This window comes from Sesamum indicum, linkage group LG3 (assembly GCF_000512975.1).
Source record: "Sesamum indicum cultivar Zhongzhi No. 13 linkage group LG3, S_indicum_v1.0, whole genome shotgun sequence".
NCBI classification, from domain to species: Eukaryota; Viridiplantae; Streptophyta; class Magnoliopsida; order Lamiales; family Pedaliaceae; genus Sesamum; species Sesamum indicum.
This window is the reverse complement of record NC_026147.1, coordinates 6,732,510-6,745,174: the sequence shown is the minus strand read 5'-3', so window position 1 is coordinate 6,745,174 and position 12,665 is coordinate 6,732,510. Positions and strand designations below refer to the sequence as shown.

Genomic DNA, 12,665 nt, shown 5'->3' with positions numbered 1-12,665 from the left:
TCTTTCCCTCCCCCCTTTTCCTTCTTTTCATCCACCACTAACTTTTTTTCCTTCTTTTCCACCCGATTTGTTATTCAGCTTGTTATCTTTTTTTATAATTTGATTGGGTTGGTCAAGTTTCACTGGTTTTGTATGGTTTTAATATTAATTTTTTTTATAATATTAATTTTTTATTTTGTTTATAACTTAACAAAGGTAGAGGGGTCAAAGCAATATTCAATGAAGTATATTTTTATTTATTTACACTAATTTAAATAGTTATTTATTAATGTCTATTGAATCTATAAGATTCAAATAAAGTAATAATTAATTAATTTTTTACTTATATAAATTTGTTAAGTGCAAATTTTCTATTTGTATAGATTATTAAATTAAAATATTAATTTTTTGTTTTTTTATTATTTTTAATCTAACTTTTTTTATGTATAAATTTACACATCTTATAAAATTAATTTTTATTTATAAATAAATTTTTAATACCAAAAGGTAAAAGGGGTGCCAAAAAGAATGAATATGACGTTATTTATTTTTATACTATTATTGAAATTTATTCTTCTTAAAATTCAAATGTTAAATTATTAGATTACAAATTTAAATTAAAAAATTGCAAGTATAATTATGTTAAAGTTATAAATTTATATTATCAAACCAGCTTGCGTCACAATCTTTTTTCTTATAACATATTTTTGAATTTTAAATTACATATATAATTTTATATAGCCTAACCATATTTCATACATAATTTTAAAGTGAACTTTTTAATCATTTCAAGTGGACATCATCGCAAGGATTAAGTTATAATTATAAAATAATTATAATTAATTGAAAGATAGACTATTTAATCTTGGGCGTTTTTGGGTTTATTGAATTGGGTTAAACACTATTTAAATTGATCTGCAAAAATTTCGACCGCACAGACTTGGGCTTAAAGCTTCTGAATTGGGCCAAAACGTTTCACTGAGCTGCTCCAGCAACATGGCCCACACCTACTCCTCTGCTGGGCCGTTCATCCACCATTTTGTGGCTGCCAAGAAGCAAAACATTCCTGATAACGGGATCCCGATAATTTTCCTATTTAAAAAAAATAAAATAATGTAACCACAAATGGATGAACTATTTTATTAACTTTTTTTTCTGAATAATTTGAAAATGGATGAAAATTATTGTTTTATTAATAATTTATGCAAATACAAAATAATTAATTTGATTACATTATTAAAAATTGATCCACATTTTGAATTAAGATGAATTTAATTTTTTTACTAATTTATATTTAAATTATTTTATTAATTTTTATGTATAAATTATTTAAATTTATAGAATTATTCTTCTCAGATTTGGTTTATATTTATAAATAAATTTTTAATACCAAAAGGTAAAAGGGATGCCAAAATAGAATGAATTTGACTTTATTTATTTTTATATATTAAAATAGTTGTTATGTTACAAATTTAAATTAAAAATTACCATGTATAATTATGTTAACATTTTTTAAAATTAAAAATGTTAATTTTTTATTTTTATTTATAGCTAATTTTTTAGTATCAAACCAATATTCTTTTATTATGATAATTTAAATAACACAACTTTTTTTTATGTATAAAATTACACCAGTTTATAATGAAAATACTAAATTATTAATTAATATATTAGGTTATAAATTCAGGTTAAAAAATTATCAAGATTAATCTTTTATTTTTTATTACTCAAACGTGTCAAAAAATATTTATGAGAATGAATAATATGGTGTATATATTTATTTATATTAATATAAATTTATATTTTGTTAAGTTAAAATATAAAATTGCATCTCTTAATAATTGAATTAAATTAAATTAAAAATGATCTATTTTTAGAAGTAAAAGATTTAAATTTTTATTTTTATTCATAACTAAATTTTTTGTTACTAAAAGGTAGAGGGGGTATGAATGCAATAATAAGGTATAATTTTATTATTATTATTATTGAATATATAATTTACAAAAATTTGGATTGGGCTGCTTCTGCATTGGGCCCAAAACGTCATTTCACTGGGCTGCTCCAGCAACTTGGGCCCAAACCATAATAGCATTATGTACATTCCTGATGACAATTTCCCTATTTAAAAAAATAAAATAATTTTATTATTTTATTATAATAATTTAAAATTTTATTAACTCTTTTTCTGTATAATTTGAAAATTGATGAAAATTAATACTTTATGGAAATACAAAATAATTAATTTGATTGCATCCACATTTTGAATTACGATAATTTATTTTTTATTTGTTTTCTGTATCTTATAATGAATAGAATCTTTATATTAAATTACATATTTAATTGATATTAATAGTTAAAAAGAAATAAATTAGATTAAAAATTATCTATTTTTAGAAGTAAAAGATTTAAATTTTTATTTTTATTCATAACAAATTTTTTGTTACTAATATGACCTCATTAATTTTATTATTATTATTGAATATATAATTTACTACCAAAAGATAGAGACTTGGGCGTTTTTAGTTTCGTTGACTTGGGTTGAACACTATTGAAATCGATCTTCAAAATTTCGACCGCACCAACTTGGGCCCAAAGCTTAGCTGGGCCGAAACATTTCACTGGGCTGCTCCAGCAACATGGGCCGATCATTCCTATGATGGGCCGTTCATCCACACAATTGGACCATTTGTGGCTGCCAAGAATTTTTTGGTCCAAACAATAATTAGGTGTACATTTATGATAACGGGATCCCGACAATTTTGCTATTTTAAACAAATAAAATAATGTAATCCCAAATATATAACAATTTAATATTGTTATTATTTTATGAACTTTTTCTCTGTATAATTTGAAAATGGATGAAAATTACTGTTCTATTAATAATTTATGTAAATACAAAATAATTAATTTGATTAGATTTTTGAATTAAGATGAATTTATTTATTTTGTGTCTTATAATGACTAAAATAGGCTTTATTAAAAGTCTACTAATCACAAAATAATTTATAATGTTAAGAACCAAAATTTACTCCATAACATAAATACTCATCACAATAATATAAAAATATGATTTAATAAATTATAAACACAAACGTAATACGATTCAGCTTCAACCATTTAATTTAATCATCAAAATTAAAATTCAATTTATGTCTACTAAATAGTTTATAATTTATTCTATAACATAAACACTCAGCATAATAATATAAAAATATAATTTATAAAATAAAATCATAAATAGAATTTCCTTTTCTTCTTTCAACGTAAATAAATTAAGTTTTAAATTATAATGAATTGTATTACAGAGAAATTATTAGAAAAATATTTATCACAAATTATTAGAAATTTATTTTACAAAAATAATAAATTAATTTTAAATTATAATTAAAATAAGTAGCTTAGCTCTTTTTATTTGTGGATTAAAACTGATGAGGTCCAAATATGTCAAATTGAAACAATAAATGCATATTTTAATAAATCCATGACCAAAGCAGATAATATAATAAATTATTATGGTTGGTCTTAAATATGGATTAATTCAATAACTAAAATTTTTATTTCTTATCCACTAATTAAATAAAGTTTTGCAACTAAATTTAGTAAATTATTGTTTTATTAATAATTTATGCCAATATTAATTTGATTAAATAATTTATTTTTACTTATGCTAAACAGATGTTTTCTGTGTCTTATAAAATAAGCTTATTAAAAATCTACTAAATAATTTAAGAACCAAATTTACTCTATAACATAAATACTCATCACGATAATATAAAATCATAAACACAGATAATACAATTCACCTTCCATCATTTAATTTAGAACATCAAGTTACAAATAATTTAGTACATGCTTTTCATTAAAATTAAAATTCAATTTTCAACTTTTATTTTTAATTATTGGTAACTAACGTATATTATTCTTGTATTCGAGAGAAAAATGATGAAGCATTAAAAAACCCTCATATGATAACGTCCCCTTGGTACGCTCAACTCTTAAAAAGTAATAAATTCTTACTCATTTGTCAAGAAAAAATGCAAAAAAGTATAATTACATTTTAAATAAAGTCACCAAAAATTTATCCGCCTTCGTAAGAGAAAATAATAGTAGAAAAATAAAATTATCTATTTTAATAAATTAATTTTAAATTATAAATATAGTATTTGCATTTAATAAATTTATACCTATTTATTATTTTCTGAATTTAAATAATAACTTATTATATTAATAAACTTCAACCATACATCATAATAAATCCAAATTTAATTTTTAAAACAAAAATTTGGAAAAATTACATAAAGAATAAATTAATTTTAAACTATACTTACTAATAAATAAAATAGAGAAAACTAAATGATCCAACTTATCTTTAATGTTTAAAATTAACTATCTGATTTAGTTTCATTTTAAAATATAAATTATTATTTATTATAAATAATGCATCAATTAATAAATAAACTTTGACAACAAATTATAATAATAAATAAAGTTTCTTTTATAAATAGTGAAATTTAAATAATAAAATTAAAATTTTAAATTATAATGAATTTTAATAAACAGATTATTAGAAATTTGTTTTACAAAATAATAAATTAATTTTAGACTTATTATTTGATTGGAAAATATTTTGATAGATTTAACAAAATAGAGAGAACACATTTATCCATCTCCTGGTCTATTAACCAAATAAATTATACAAATTTCACCTATATTAATAATTAATAAATAACAGTTACGTAAAACAATATAACAGGGTATAATGAGGAAAACAAATATAAATGGCAAGCCCTTCCAATATAAAGAGAAATTTATTAACAAAATCGAGAAAACTATTATCTTTATTTCTGTTTAAAATTAACAATAAATTTATTTAAAATATTTAATAAACATTTACATTATATTTTAAATTTAAAATATATTAATAAATATTTACCACATATTTTACACTTACATTTGATTTCTTCGTAGCAATATAAGATGGTGAATCCTTTCAATTATTTTTTTGCAAATTAAAAAATAATAATAAAATAAAAAAAACTAATTCATCCATGTCACAATCTATTTAAATTAAATAATATTATAAACGCAATCCCTAAAATTAATCACATAATAATTATAAGATAACAATACCTGTAGCAAATAAAATAGGGGTAATGAAGCCACATTCACATACCTAAGAAGGAGCTCATGGAAATACCAAATTGAGCAAAACACTAAAATGCAAACCCAAAGTCTAAATAGAGGACAGACGTAAGTATAATTTTAAATGAAAAAGAGGACCTAAGTATAATTTTAATTTTTGGGTGAAAAATATAATTTCACGTTTGTACACTAAAATAACAACAAGTATACTATAGAGTTACCGGACCCAATTTGATAAATTAATTTTAAATTAGTTAAGCTCTCCTCACATTTGGTTTATCGTGTGAATGAAGAAATAACAATAAGTATGAAATCCCCTCTACTTACTTGACGAAAATTATACCGTGTGAATCAACCAATAATAATAAAATAGAGAAAATTAATTTATCCATTTCATGATTTCCGTATTAGGTATAGAGTTGGACTGTCCTTTCAATCACCGATATTGTAATATGTAAAAAATAATTACTACTTAATAATAAAATAAAATTGAAATAAGTACTTTTCAAATCGAGAAATTTCTAAAAAACACTTTATTAGATTAGTAGATAAATATTTACACAAATAATAAACTTAAACTAATTAGATGAGCATTTCACATTATATTTTATGCAATTTACAAGCTGAAAATATATTTTATAATAAATTATTTATGTCACAAAATATATGGATACCCCAATAGATTAATTATATTATAAATTTGTATATTCTACAATAAATTGTATTGATGATTTATTCTTAAAAAAGGTATAAATAATAAGGGATAATTATTATTAAATAAAATTAACTAGTCACTTACCACACAATAATTATGAATAAACAGAATAAATTAATACCTAATAAGCCATTGAAAAACCTTCATATGATCACATCCCCCAACTATTCCAAAACACCAGTAGAAAACAAAAATCAGTTACTCGTTTGTCAAGAAAAATACATTTTAAGTAAAGCCAACAAAAATTTACCAACCTCCCCAAGAGAATGATTGCACCACTAAAAACATTTACTGACCTTCTCAAGATAAAATGATCGCAGAACTTGTGTCCGGTGCTTTTGGAAGATTGCAAGTCCACAAACAAAAGATGTACTCCCAATCAAATGCAACAATTAGTCATACAACAAAGTAAACAAAAGAACCTCTATCGGGGATAGTTTCCCAAATAGATTTAGAGCATTAACATTCAATGTCTCCCCTTTCTACAACTACTATTATTTTTGTTCTTCAAGACTTTACGAGGTGAAACCCACAAACAAAAAAGCTATAACTCTACCAACAATATCAGAACAAGGACCAAGATACTTACCATTCTACCTATTTCATTACATTATGTCTTTAAACTTAACCTTCACCTTCATTGTTGTTCAAAGAAAGAAATTTAAAACTATTGACAAGACTGGCAAGTTCAGTTTTTTAATAGGGTACATAATAATCAGAATATACATCTGAGTGAAGAATCACAACCATAGTACCACCATTCACAACAAGCAAATGTGGTATGATAAGCAACTAACAATCATCCGAAGAACTCTCCGAATTTAGGTCACAATAACTTGACAAAAAAGATTCACATGGCAGAGTAGAAGCTAAAAAATTTTCGACAAAATATAAACAAGGTTCCACGTTTTCACTCATATATGCAAATAAAAAGAAATTGTAGTTAACAATTAGTAAACAACAAAATTGACCTAAATCACTTACTCATTTGTCAAGAAAAAATGCAAGGAAAATGTATTATATTTTAAGTAAAGCCACCAAAAGTTTACCCAACTTTGCAAGAGAAAATGATTGTAGGAAAATTTAATATATTTTAAGTAAAGCCACCTAAAAGCTAAAATTTCCAACAGACATTATATACCATATCTCTAAACTGATTCCAGTTTTTCACTCATATATCCATAACTACCAAATTTATCAAAATGTATTCACAGAGCATGAATAAAATTATTAATACAGAGAATTAACTTGTGCAAAATTTAATTATATTTTAGGATATATTAATGGATGAATATCATGATAACCAGACGGATAAGATACAAGAGAAAAAGAGCATGCATGGAAGTGTTATCTTCAAGCATATTATGACACATCCCCTTGAATACACAAAACTATTAAAAAGTAATAGATTAAAGCGAATTACTAGAATTATTGGCCAAATGCTTTTCCCACAAAACACTATAGTAGAGTTACTCGTTTGTCTCGAAGGAAAATGTAATACATTTTAAGTAAAGCCATAAAAAATTTACCAACCTTCCCAAGATAAAATGATAACATGAAAAATACAATATATTTTAAGTAAAGCCACAAAATGATCGTAGAACTTACTGCTTCTGAACAAATAGCAGAACTTACTGCTTTTGGACAATGATTGCGAGTCCATCAAATGAAGAGTTATTCCCACTTAAATATGATAAATTAAAAATGGACAGGTTATACATACAACAAAATACAAGAGAAAGAACCTCTATTCATTCCTTGCATCACCACAAATAGATTTAGAGCAATAAGATTCAATATATCCTCTTCCTATAAGTTATTTATCTTCATCAATGGCTTTTACGCGATGAAACCCTGAAAACTAAAAAGTTGCAATATTCACATATGTTAACTCAAAGAACTCTACCTACAATAAGTGGAAAATATGAGATGTGAGTTGCAGGATCGATGCATCAGGTTCAACACGTAATCTATGTTAATTCTTACTTAAGCTAGAGGAGCACAATTACATTAATTTGTTATCTAAGTAACACTGAAAATGCACTCCCTCATCCTCTTTCTCCTGCCCAATTTTTAGGGAACCAAAAGAGCCTTAATTGAGTTCATCCCCTATTCCTTTGTCATTCAATATCAAAAGATAATAATAGACACGATTCAGAATTAACAACTAGAAACAAGAGCACAAAAATAATCATTTTTAAGAGAAATCGGAAAACAGAGATAAGCGGAACATTCTAGTTAATTCACACGTAATCTATGTTAATTCTTACTTAAGCTAGAGGAGCACAATTACATTAATTTGTTATCTAAGTAACACTGAAAATGCACTCCCTCATCCTCTTTCTCCTGCCCAATTTTTAGGGAACCAAAAGAGCCTTAATTGAGTTCATCCCCTATTCCTTTGTCATTCAATATCAAAAGATAATAATAGACACGATTCAGAATTAACAACTAGAAACAAGAGCACAAAAATAATCATTTTTAAGAGAAATCGGAAAACAGAGATAAGCGGAACATTCTAGTTAATTCACATATTTATACACCATATGTCTGAAAAGTGGTATTAAAATAGCATTCATGGTAATTAAATGAATGAGAACAATGGATCAATCTACATTAATTCACACATTAATTCTTCTCTTGCTATTTTAGAAGAATCAAGTAGATTAAATAATGTGTGAGATAACCTTTCATAAATTATCCAATTTACAAGCTCAATATATGACAATATATTTTACAAAATAAATTACTTATATTACCAAATCCTTTACATAAAGAATAAATTTAATTTTAGATCATACTTAAACTAAGTTGTTGAGCTCCTCACATAATATTTTTAAATTTGACTTATTATTTGATTTGAAAATATTTTAATAAATTTGGCAGGATATAAATAGTAAGGAAATAGATATAGAATTCATTCTACAATATGCTTTCTTTTTCTCTTTTGTACAACATCCATTTTTATCTTATCGACTCAGGATTTGACCCACAAAATCCATTGTACGGGCTTTTGTCTTCACATGCCTAAGGAATCATCAATACAGTAATTTAAATAGGGTTATAAAATAAACAATGGATCAATTTACATTAATTCACATATTTCAGTATGCTAGGTGATAAGATGGCATCAAGCCCTATCAATGAAAATTCTCTCTCTTGGATAGCATTGAAAGAAATTTGTCACAGGCATGTCAAACGAATACTAAGGATCAAAAAATATTTTGAAATATCCTAGTTGCCATCAACATGTCACCTACTCACATATTTCAGTATGGTCAGTGAAAAGATGGCAGCAATGTTTACATGACGTACCCAATCAGCTAGATGGGAAGCTTCTCGGACAAGCTCCAAAACAACACTATAGTTACGAGGGAATAAATTAACTCAATTATTGGAATAATGAACGTATGGAAAGCACATATTCTCATGACTTTCATATACTATAAAATCCTTAGCAAACAGAATTTCTTCAAATACTGGCACAAACCTCTTTAGATTTATATAATTTCCACGTGTGATAAAGTAAATATTAATGCTTCTACACCAGGCATTACAAAAATTGGAAGCCTAGGAAGCAATAGATATCTGTGGAGAAGTTTCCATGAACAAGTGTTCGTGGTGTTCCAACCGCACAAGCAGAGAAAGTGATTCCATTTTTATTTGAAAAGCTAGTTTGATTCAAGCATTATGAGTTACTACAAGTAACTTTGTGGACGTGATAGACGACCACCAACAACTACGCAAGCCACTTCCTAGATTATTGATGGAAACTACATGCTATAACCAAAATAAATTAACCAACAGCCATCTCACTTAAACACCAAACCACAAACCAAGTACCTTTGCATGCAGCAACATCGTAGGTTGTGCCTTCATTTTACGAGCAGCAAAAATTATTTTCCAAGCACTCAATTGTCTCTGCATCCAGAGCAACAACTCCAGTTAGCGAGTTGATATTGCTTTTTTCTTTTTCTTATCTCTTGTAGATATTGCATTTTTTTTTCTTTTTTTCTTCTTTTTTTTTTGTATATATAGCTTTTTTGTGTTTCTTTTTCTTTTTGTTTTTGCAGATATTCCTTTTTTCTTTGTTTCTTGTGCTTGTCTCCAAATGCATCTTGAGAAATCTGTTGAAAAGATACCAGAGAAGTAGAGAGGTCAGTTTAAGACACCCTATCACTTATAAAAAATTGTTGCTGTAGCAAAAATCCTAATCTACGAAAGCGAAAAAATAACTTAGGCGCCTTCAAGGCGGTGAGTGGATTCGAAAGGAAGAAGAAAGAAAGAAACACAAATAAAGAAAGATCCTACCTCCAATTGATCCCAATTCGACCACTTTTTTGTCAATTTTAGCTACAATGGATTTTAGTGTATATTTCCCCATTTCCCACTACTGCATCTCCTTCTTATATTTTTTCATCTCAGCACCTTCGGCTTTTGAAGCAGCTGTAAGCAGCTTCTCTTGCTATTTTAGAAGAATCAAGTAGATTAAATAATGTGTCAAATAAATGAAAAACATGCAAGCACATGCACATATAAACATATTCAATAAAAAGCCTCATCCACCAGTATATCACTTATACGTGAAAATGATGTTGCATCACTTGCCTAGGCACATATAATTGCATCCTATTGAATAATAGCAATAAACCTTGTTGTCAAGATAGAGAATACATAATCACAGAGAAAGAACCAAAACATTCACGGCTAAAGTCAAAGCCTAAGCCCGTTCAAACATGAAAGATTCTATTGTATGGAACTTTTTCTCAAGAAATTGCCAGATGCCAGCCAGCACTACACATGTTTTTTCTTGAGTTGCCACTTGCCAAAATAATGAAATTAACATTATAAAAAATCGTTGCTGTAGCAGAAATTGTATGGAGCAAACGAAACAGGCAAACTGCAGCGTTTCACTTGATTCAGCTGCGCATTTTTTGTGCACTAATTCTATAGAATAAATTTCAGCAGCAACAGAAATTAATTATGCAGAATAATCCATTTAATCATATTGAAGTCTGCAATTCATTTACGCAAAAAAGTTGGAAATATGGAATGTGAGTTGCACGATGGATGCATGAGGTTCAACACGTAACCTACGTTAATTCTTACTTAAGTGGAGCTTTTCCATTCCATTTTGGCCTACTATACGCAATTCCAGCTGTGATATGCTCAATTGCAACGCTGTTACTATAAGACTAGTTTCCATGAACAAGTGTTCGGGGTGTTCCAACCGCACAAACACAGAAAGTGATTCTATTTTTGTTTGAAAAGCTAGTTTGATTCAAGCATTATGAGTGACTACGAGTAACTTTGTGGAGGTGATAAACAACTACCAACAACTATGCAAGCCACTTCCTATATTATTAATGAAAACTACTTGTTATAACCAAAATAAATTAACTAAGAGCCATCTCACTTAACCAGCAAACTACAAACCAAGTACCTTGCACGAAGTAGCGGTTGTGTCTTCATCTTGCCAGCAGCAAAAATTGTTTTCCGAGCACTCAATTCTATGTGCATCAAGAGCAACGGCTCCAAGTTGGCGAGTGGATGTTGCTTTTTATCCTTTTCCTTTTCTCTTTTGGATACTGTTTTTTTTTGTTTCTTTTGCTTCTTTTTTTTTTTTGAATATATTGCTTTTTTTTTGTTTCTTATTCTTTTTTTTTTTGCGGATACTCCCTTTTTTTTGTGTTTCTTTTTCTTCTTCTTTCTTTTCTATATATTGCTTTTTTCTGTTTCTTTTTCTTTTTTTTCGGGGATATTCTTTTTTTCTTCATTTCTTTTTTCTTCTTTTGTCGATATTGTTTTTCCTCATTTGCTTCCTAGTTCTCTTGTGCTTGTCTCCACGGCATCTCCAGAAATCTGTTGAAAAAATACGAGAAAAGTAGAGAGGTCAGTGTAAGACAACCTATCACTTATAAAAAATCGTTGCTGTAGCAGAAATTGTATGGAGCAAACGAAACAGGCAAACTGCAGCATTTCACTTGATTCTGCTGCACATTTTTTGTGCACTAATTCTGTAGAATGAATTTCAGCAGCAACAGAAATCAATTATGCAGAATAATCCATTTAAACATATTGAAGTCTGCAATTCATTAACGCAAAAAAGTTGGAAATATGGAATGTGAGTGGCACGATGGATGCATGAGGTTCAACACGTAACCTACGTTAATTCTTACTTAAGCTAGAGCTCCACAATTGCATTAATTTGTTACCCAATCCTAGTGACTTACGTATTTCCTTGGAAACAGAACTATTTTCAAGTGACACTGAAAATGCACTCCAACATCCTCATTCTCGTGCCCAATTTTTAGGGAACCAAAAGAGCCTCAAATGAGTTCTTCCCCTTTATCCTTTGTCATTCGACATCAAAAGATAATAGTAGACACAACTAGGATTCAGAATGTAAAAACTAGAAACAAGAGCCAAAAAACTATTATTTTTAAGAGAAATCGGAAAACAGAGATAAGACGAACAATTCTAGTTAATTCACATATTTATACATCATATGCGTGCAAAGTGGTATTAAAATAGCATTCATGGTAATTGAATGAATGAGAACATAGAAAATCTTCATAAAAACGTTCACCAATAGGGCAAGGACAATTACCACATAAGATTCTTCAGGAACTACCGTAGTCCATACAATAGTTCTTTCCATGGGATTTGACGTTGTGCAATATGTAACCCCTTTTTCTGCAAACCATGTGACCAGATGTCCTAAGCTACGAAAGCGCAAAAATAGCTTAGGCGCCTTTAAGGCGATGAGTGGATTCCTAAGTACGAAGAAAGAAAGAAACACAAATATCGAAAGATCCTACCTCCAATT

General features: G+C 27.3%; 2 long non-coding RNA genes across 2 annotated transcripts in view; both read right to left on the bottom strand.

Annotated features, from left to right (window-relative positions):
• Positions 1-11,476, bottom strand: part of LOC110011747 — a 28,013-nt gene extending 16,537 nt beyond the window's left edge. Inside the window, exon 1 of the long non-coding RNA XR_002286830.1 lies at positions 11,280-11,476. This is a non-coding gene — a long non-coding RNA (uncharacterized LOC110011747). The remainder of the gene's footprint in view (positions 1-11,279) is intronic.
• On the bottom strand, positions 11,570-12,625 carry LOC110011745. The gene is made up of 2 exons (XR_002286825.1): positions 12,447-12,625; positions 11,570-11,698 (listed from the first exon to the last, which is right to left on the bottom strand). It is a non-coding gene; the product is annotated as an uncharacterized LOC110011745 (long non-coding RNA).